This window comes from Saccostrea cucullata, unplaced genomic scaffold, assembly GCF_032062105.1.
Source record: "Saccostrea cucullata isolate Sc308-1 unplaced genomic scaffold, CSIRO_AGI_Scuc_v1 ctg6545, whole genome shotgun sequence".
Lineage (NCBI taxonomy): Eukaryota > Metazoa > Mollusca > Bivalvia > Ostreida > Ostreidae > Saccostrea > Saccostrea cuccullata.
In genome coordinates, this window is record NW_026928500.1 from 21419 (window position 1) to 31002 (window position 9584).

The window sequence follows — 9584 nt, forward strand, 5'->3', positions numbered from 1 at the left end:
ATCTATCGACCCGGAGCAGCATCGCTACGTCATTTAACGTCACGTCAGCCGGAAATGGTTTCGCATGCAAAGCGATCGGGAAGCATTTATACTTTTTCTTCTTTGAAATTACATTTAATAGTACAAAAATCAAACAGTCTCTTTTCTTAAACTTCCTTAAAAATGTATGCTGTCGCTACCTGAGTGTAAAGTTTTTATTTGTGGAAAAAGATGACTTAAAATCATGCAGTTCTGATTTGTGCAACGCGGGTCAACGATATTAATACCGTAACTACGTTGATACCGTACGTAGTAACTGATGGTCGTCCGGAGCTTTTGATTTTACTCTGGTTGAATTTTAAAAAAATGTATACCAATGAAATAACAAAGCTAAACACATTTTTTCTCGTTGTTATTGTTTTAGCAGGTAGTTGAGTCTGCAAAAGAGTTCTACATTGCGCTACACAAAATTTTAGGTATGTTCGCTGCTCCGCCCTTGACGTCAAAATCCATTTTTTCGTTCTTAGCAGATTTCGCTACCGCGCTTAATTTTTTTTATGATCTTCATATTCCTGATCAAAATTCTAACAAATTTCCACAACATGAATTTGAGTGACAGCTGAAAAATTATAACATAAGCAGAATTATTTTTTGCTCTTATTATGGGTCCACGAAGAGTTAGAACTGTTGTGTTACATATTTTCAATATCTGATTTCGAGACTGCTCCGGGTACCCCTACTGATGACGCATTTATATACCATTGTACGGAAAATATTTAATATTTGTAAAATATTTTTTGCTTATATCAGTTCTTAGTGTATGTCAAACGTATATGCAAATTTTCACCGAAGGACGTTCATTAGAAAGCAAAATATACACCGTGTCTCAATAATTTTCGAACAGCCCTCGTATCGCCAAACTTTTGTAAATAAACACTTATGTTAAATCGCTAATAAACAAATAAATGTGTCATTTCGTAGAACTTTTGCGTTTTTATGTTTATATGTACATGCATATAGTAATGTTACCTGGGAACCTTTGATCTTCACTGACAGATAAGGAACATGAACGCAGACGAGGACTTTTATGAATTTATTTTCCATTTCCAGGAGTGAGAAGAATGATCGATTGCAAATTGTTTAACGTCCCTCTCGAGAAATTCACGCATATGGAGATGCCACCAAGTGCCGGTGGAGAGCTGCAAATTTTGTCCTTAACTCGGCATATCGGGCCATTGAACAGGGAGGGATCTTTTTCGTGCCAGCACCTACTGCGACACGGGGCTTCGGTTTATACGGTCTCATCCGATGGACCGGTCTCCCTGTCCTTCATTGGGATTCGAACTCCCGACGTAAGGATCAACTCTTTACTTCGCGACTCTAGCTAGAGCAGATGCTCTAACCATTGTTTTACACTGGCGACTTTTCCCAGAAGACGTAAAGAAGAAATGATGTGAGAAAAGGTTAGATTAGTCTTCAGAAATTTGCTTTTTATTTCAAAACCCTACCAATTGATAAGATGAATATTCCTTAAAAGATTTCTTTTGTTCACTTTTTGAATTAAAGAAATTCTCTAGACTGATTATTTTTCAAGGAAAATCTCCATTTGTCACTTTTTTCACGTTTTTTCTTTCATGAAAGTCTGTTATAACTGTATCACGAGTTAAATAAGCAAACCATATTGTTTTGCTAAAAATTATGCACTTTACAAAGAAACTTGGCTTAAATGTGAGGGAACAATGTATCATTTCATAAGCTTAATGTGCCATATGATGTTTTTAAAGAATAATTATAATTTGATATTGTTAATTACAAATATATAGAGGAATAAGATTCTACCTTTCTTGGTTTAAAACTATTTAGGTACATAGCAAAGAGTTTGTACAATTTTAATAATTGTCATTTTTCGTAAGCAATAGTATCACGTGGCGCAACCTCAAAATACGATGTTACATTTCTACAGTCCAAATCAGAAAAATGAAATTTGTCATTGGTTCGCTGCGCGCATAACTGACGTCATGGTTCCGGAAGTATCGGATTCACCTCTTGAGATCCGCCTGTGAATTCACACTGTTACGAACACACCTTTTCAATAACGTTCGACCAGCTCCAAACAAAACACATCACTCACAGCTGATTTAGAATAGATCCATGAATTCAATACACACATAGGTTGTATCATAGAGTATAGCATAAAGCAATAGGCCTATAATTCAGTGAATATGGAAATAAAAAGTTCAGCGACTTCTCTTTGTCCGCCTTCTCACTAATCCGCTCCCCGAGGATTTTATTCCCTAATTTTTCCAATTGATCCTCAGTCTTAGATTCTTGTTTTATCAATTGTCGTGGGCGCCATTTGAAGACCATGTCGGTAGTACTTGGGTTAATTATAGACATCAAGACATAAGTCAATGGTTTAGGTTTGATCAATTTAATGATGGAAATAATATATAATAAAAACCTGAAATAAAGTCACATATAACAGAAATGATTAAAACATTGAAAACTGTTTAATTACTTACATTGGCTACAGTAAAATGGATTTCCTCTAGTTTCTGAGTCTCTAAGTAAAACGATGTTCTTGACACCCGGGGTTCGAATCCTTTTGCGTTTTGGTTTGAAATGTTGATTGGCAAGATAATGATCCTATAGCCATTGACACCAAGTACCATTCTAAATTTGCAGCCTAATTGGCAAGTATTGGCCTCCAGAAATGAATAAATTTTCTCAAAGAAGCTAATAGAAAAACAACCATTCAGAATTATATCTGAATTGTATCTGACTTGAAAATATCATAATGTACCACTTACAGTACTAGTTCGCATGTATTTTGTCGATACTTTTGAGGTACTGTATTTTTTTTATGAATATATAGATTCTGTGGCAAACATCTGATGAGAAGCACTAGTGGTTTGGGCAGTCTCAAACCTGTAAATCGGAACTATAAGACCTAATATAAAAGAAGAGAAAAAGCTCATATCAGCTTCACGAAAAAAAATTTAAAGTAGAACATGTGCATGTATATTTATGATGTATGATTTTCCTGTCTTTTGAAACCAAAATAACTAGAAGAGAAATTTAATTTAATATTTAAGTAAAATTAAAGCAATTAAGTAAGGGCTTTAATAAGGGCTTTTGGTCCACTAAACAGAAACGTAAAATATTATATACAGTGTATATTTTCATCAAAAAAGTTAAAGGAATCATAAGGACATAATAAAGTTAAATTAAAAAAAAATTAATTCTGAAATTTATTATAAAATGATGTGAATGTTCAACCAAAACTACAAATGTTGTCTACTTCACCTGATAGTATTCGTGTTCGAATCCAAACGTTAACGTTTTAACCCTAATCAGCATTGTAGAGTAAAACGGGCAAGCATGATGCTACGAACTACTGTCAATACTTCATGCTGACAATAAATAATGACAATTAAATATCATTTGAACACAAATGAATCACAAATGATGCCTCATAGAATATGTCTTAATGTACAGAAAGCCGGAAGGGCCATAGGGATGCTACAAACTGGAATGTCATAGAAGTCGGTATATTGATAAATAAGTCACAAAGCGTCATTCGTCGGATGTGGCAGAGATTTCAGGATACAGGATCAGTCCAAAAATGCCTCGGAGTGGAAGACCACTATGTACGACGGCAGGACAACCAGAATGTACTGCAAGCAACACGAAATAACTTTAACTAGCGATCGGCTGTTGCTTTAAAGAAGGACACATGGGCTTCCCTAATCAAGCTTACAGGAAAAGGCTTGACGAAGCAAACCTGAAAGCAAAAGATGACCTGCCACTCACCCAATTTTGACTGCAGACCGCAGAGTAAAGATGCAGAGTTTGCAAGAGATCATGCAAGTTAGCAGGTCCGTTACTTGAGATCCGTACTTTTTACAGACGAATTCAAATTTTGGGTGGATTTTGATATTGGAAGGTGATGCGTGTTGAGACAGAAGAATAAGCGCTTTAGTGACGCTGTGTGATCGCTTTGGTGGATGTTCTATTACGGTGTGGGGAGGCATTTCTTCTAAGAGGACCATGGAGTTGTACAATATCAAAAATGGAGCACTGTTGATGACCGGTATTAAATATAGAAATGTGATTCTTCAGTCAATCGTGAGAACATTTACCGTGGTAATAAGAACAGAATTCGTTTTGATGGATGATAACGCCAGGCCACACAAAGGAAACATCGTGAACCAGTACCTTGAGGCTGAGACTATCCACAGAATAGATGAACTTCGAAGTAACCAGACCTCAATCCTATTGAACATGTTCTGGGTGTTGTTTAAAGGCAAATTCAACAAAGGGATCTTACTCCATGCAATACCATGAGCTTGAAGTTGTTCTGTTAGAGGCATGAGATCGGATTCCCCGAAGGACTTTCAGTTCACTCATTTCCCAAGGCGATACAGGGCTGTTATTCAGGCAAGAGGGGGTCACACAAAGTATTGAGGGTTGTTGGTTATATTTATTGATTGATAATATGTTGTTTAAAAATCTCGAGATTTTTTCACTCATATGGACACGCCACCACTTGCCGGTGGAGAGCTAGAAATTTTGTCCTATGCTCGGCTCTCAGGGCCATTGATCAATGATTGTTTTTTTTCGTGCCAGCACCTACTTGGACACGGGACCTCGGTATGAGTATCAGTTACATTATCCAGCGATGGGGTATCCGATGCAAAACAGATGTGCTTTTTATAGAATGGCGTGGTTGTCGGCCGGACACCTATTGTAATCGGACGGTGAATGAGGCCATTTGGCGAATCGGTGGGGTCATCGGTAGGAAATAAGTTGTAGTTAAAAATCAGCGATGTCTCCACCGATGCTTCACACCGCTCTTCATCGGCAACCCATCATTGACATCTTTCAAGGATCGACCGATGTATGGCCGAGCATCGTCCAGTGTCCGTTGAATCTTAGGTCATCGGGGGTGAGTGGCAGGCAACAGTCATTGACTGATCTCGGTCGATGTTCGACCAAACATTGGCTCATAATCGACTGATGTACGACTAATGTACAAACAATGTACGAACGATGTTCACCAATGTATGAGCGATGTAATAAACTTCGGGCGATTACATCGTTTTTGATTAGCGATGCATCGCTGGGCCTTTGTAAGTCCGATCGGCAACCACACCACTTTTATCAAAAAACGCATTGGTTGCCCATTGTTTACCCCATCGATGGATAATGTGACTGATACTTTAAGAACTACTTGGCAGCTGATGTGGAACGATGAACGGATTACCACCGATTATCACCGGTATATGGCCACTGGCCGGGAAATGTCACTGAGGCATTATGCGGTCTCATCCGAATGACCGGTCTGCACGTGCCACAGTGGGATTCGAACCAATGACATAAGGATCAACTCCTTACTTCGCGACTCTAGAGCAGACGCTCTCACCAGTGAGCCACCCTGGCGAATTGTTGGTTATGTGTATTTATGTATATAAAGGAATTTATGTGATCTAAATACGTAATAAATTGCATATTTTTATTAATTACCAATTTGTTTGAATTCATGGGTCCCGAAGGGTTTTCCGGGTTTTATACTTAAGCGTCCTCTAGTAACGGCTATTAGCCTTATCCTTATCAGAATAACATTTCGGCTCCAAAATGTGGTTTACAAATCCTTTTTGTAATTTATCCTTGCTGAGAGGAAGGGAAATCGCGGTTCATTCAGACTCAAACCCATATTTGCTGCTTTGAGGAAATATACCTTTTCAGGCACGACAACAAGGGAGTTTAAAGGAGTCTTACAATGAATCAACTTTCAATACAATTTAGGTAAAATAAAAGTCTATCTAGAAATAAAATCCCAACCCAATTCCAGTAGGTGAAATTAGCTGCAAAGGATCCCTTTTTGCTACAGCAACACCCTGGCACATTTTTTAGTGTTTTTAAGACTCACAAAATGAGATATGGGATGGTTGCAACTGGTGTCATTCCAGAGAACATTAAGGTTCCTATTTTCCCGCCTATTAGTACATATATGTTTTCATTTAGGGTGGTAGAAAGTCCGATTGTAAAGGATAAATGGTTGAGAAAGTATCCCTTATTCTGTATTATTTGAGTGTATTAAATACCTAGATAGAGGATTCTGTCTGAGGCGGTATCCTCTATTTTTCTGCATCTTTTTTTAAAATTTAATTGTTAATACTATAACCTCATAAAAGCGTCAATTTCATGCTTTAAATATCATAATAATTCATGAGAAAGCTTAACATTGCATAGTTTATCTACCTTCACTTTATACTACACTTACATACAGGTACACAAGGTATTCGGTGACTGTCTGAGGCGGCACTGAATACATTCGTTGTTGAGTATCATATCGAGAATTGTATTAATATTTCATATCATTTTGAATTATTTAAATGCTTTTGTCAAGATATGCAACTATTCTATTCCTGGTACGTACGTTAATGACTTTCTCGAGTTGTGTATGAATTTATCTGCCTTCACTTTATACTAATATACACTTGCATACAGGTACATGAAGTATTCGGCGACTGTCTGAGGCGGCACTGAATATATATATTCGTTGTTGAATATCATATCGAGGATTGTATTAATATTTCATATCATTTTGAATTATTTAAATGCTTTTGTCAAGATATGCAATAATTCTATTCCTGGTACGTACGTTAATGACTTTCGAGTTGTGTATGAATTTATCTGTCTTCACTTTATAAACTTACATACATGTACACGAAGTATTCGGTGACTGTCTTAGGCGGCACTGAATATATTCGTTGTTGGGTATCATATCGAGGATTGTATAAATAGTTTATATCTCTTTGAATTATTTACATGTTTTTGTCAAGATATGCAATAATTCTATTCCTGGTTGGTACGTTAATGACTTTCGATTATGTATTTATTTCATTTTAGTTAATATTTTTATTATCCATCCTTAGAATTCCATTGATCTATGTTGTGAATAGTTTTGTTAGTATTTACATCGTTATCAAGCTGTATACATTAAGTAATTGAAGCACATTTTTGGGTGGGGCGAGGGACCCTTCTCTGTACGTTCATTGTCCCTCTTGTGGGATGTTTTTGGGCCCCACCTTCTGCTGCATTCTGATATTGTAAAATCTGTAATCTCATTTGGCATTTGTAATAAATGCTCTATACACACACACACCCCCTCTTTATTATTTAACATGCTGCAGAACAGAGCTGCAAATGTGCTTCAGGTTCACATGAACCGAATTGTTCATCAGTTTCAGTATTTAAGAGCACATAAGTGTATTTATGTATATAAAGGAATTTATGTGATCTAAATACGTAATAAATTGCATATTTTTATTAATTACCAATTTGTTTGAATTCATGGGTCCCGAAGGGTTTTCCGGGTTTTATACTTAAGCGTCCTCTAGTAACGGCTATTAGCCTTATCCTTATCAGAATAACATTTCGGCTCCAAAATGTGGTTTACAAATTTTACCCACCACCACCCCTTCAATCCTCCATAATTATTGTTATTGTAGAAAATACATGTACTAGTTTCTTTTATATAAGGTGCCTATTGTTATTGCATGACTTTTGTTATTGTAGAAAATAGATGTACTAGATTCTTTTGTTTAAGGTACTTATTGTTAATTTTGTAGAAAATATATGTACTAGTTTTCTTTTGTATAAGGTGTGGGATGTTTTTGGGCCCCACCTTCTGCTGCATTCTGATATTGTAAAATCTGTAATCTCATTTGGCATTTGTAATAAATGCTCTATACACACACACACACCCTCTTTATTATTTAACATGCTGCAGAACAGAGCTGCAAATGTGCTTCAGGTTCACATGAACCGAATTGTTCATCAGTTTCAGTATTTAAGAGCACATAAATGATAGTTATTTTTGAAATATATATGGAAATTCTCTGCTTAGGAGTGAATTTATACTAACAAAAGGTCTATGGGCCGCATTGCTCACCTGAGAAACGTTGTTCTTTACCATATTTCCCTCAATACCTTTTGAGGCACAACCTTACACCCGGAGGTCATAATTTGAACAATTAAGCATCTACTTGACCCCAGGATGCTTCCACATAAGTCTGTTTTTCTGGCCCAGTGGTTCTTGAGAAGAAGATTTCAAATAGAATTTTCATACGTATCTCAAGGTTAAACTTGGATTTTATATTGTGGCTCCGCCCTGCTTCCAGGGGTCATGATTTGAATAATTTAGAATCGACACTATCCAAGGATGCTTCCACATAAGTTTCAGCTTTTAGGTCCAGTGGTTCGTGAGAAGATTTTTAAAGAATTTTCCTACATATTTCAATGTTAAACTTGGATTCTCTATTGTAGCCCCGCCCTACCCTCGGGGGTCATGATTTGAAAAATTTAGAATTTACACTTTCTAAGGACAAGTGGTTCTTGAGAAGAAGTTGAAAATGTGAAATATTCACAGACTGACGGACATATATAAGTACAGACGGACGGACGTGGAACGGGTGATCAGAAAAACCCCTTTGAGCCTTCAGCTCAGGTGTGCTAAAAACAAAGGTTTTCGTTTTCTTGAAGTGGAGACTCTCAATGGTTTTGCAAACTCTTCAAAGAGTGCAAGATGTTTACAGAAATTGAAACTGGCAATCAACTTAAATTAATAATTAAACATATTTAATATGGGAAGATAGTTTACTTTTGACATATACCAAATGGCACTATGTAATACACGCAGGGCGATAAATTATACTTCAATTGCTTATCTGAAATGAACACTTATAATGATTTAAGTAGATAACAATCCACTTTAAAGATCAGAATTGGTACAAGTTCTGTTTAAAAGTTCATTTTTTTATACATTAAAACCAATTAGTACCGACAAAACCAATATAACTTGATTAATTCAGACAAATAACTATGAACATTTATCATTTAATGAGGAATAAAAGTGCCCTCTCTTACAATGAGTGTTTTATGGACATTCAAAATACAACCTGAAATTGAAAAGATATCTGATATTGAAAGTAATTTTTGGATGCTAAAACATTTTTGAAACTTTTTAAAATGCCGAACAGTTAAAAAAAACCTCTTATTTGAAAAAAGATAACAATATTACATCAACAATGCGGTTTATATTCTAACTAACTCTGTCCCCTCAAACTTTTCAATGAAAATTAAAGCAAATTTTCATCCAAAATACTTGACTTTTATACATAATGACCATGAAAATGTCATTCAAATTACTTTTCCTCCATTCATATCCTCATGTCTCTTGTGAAGAGATACAATCACTGTCCAAGTTCTGTGCATTATGATCCTACAACAAAATCTGGCAAGAGGAAAATTCTTTATGATCATTGGTTCCATCATCTGTTTCTTTGGTTTTTTTTCCCATTTTTTCTGCATTTTACGAAAATAGTTACAATAGCTAAGCTTTATTGAATGTGTAACATCCTAAAATTTTATTACCATACTGTAAAACGAGGACATTTGGCGCATACGTATTTTAGCGCAAACGCAAGTGGAAATGCATTGGCGCAAATAAATTTTAGCGCTTGCACCTGTCAGTTAAATATATAAATGTGATATTTTTTTTTACTCACACCCATATTTGACTTTTTGGCTAGTCAAGC

General features: G+C 36.0%; 1 long non-coding RNA gene across 1 annotated transcript; it reads left to right on the forward strand.

The window, feature by feature from the left end:
- Positions 1-6541: 6541 nt before the first annotated feature.
- Positions 6542-7855, forward strand: LOC134277774 (uncharacterized). Its single transcript, XR_009994330.1, has 2 exons — positions 6542-7553; positions 7595-7855. It is a non-coding gene; the product is annotated as an uncharacterized LOC134277774 (long non-coding RNA).
- The last annotated feature ends 1729 nt before the right edge of the window (positions 7856-9584 follow it).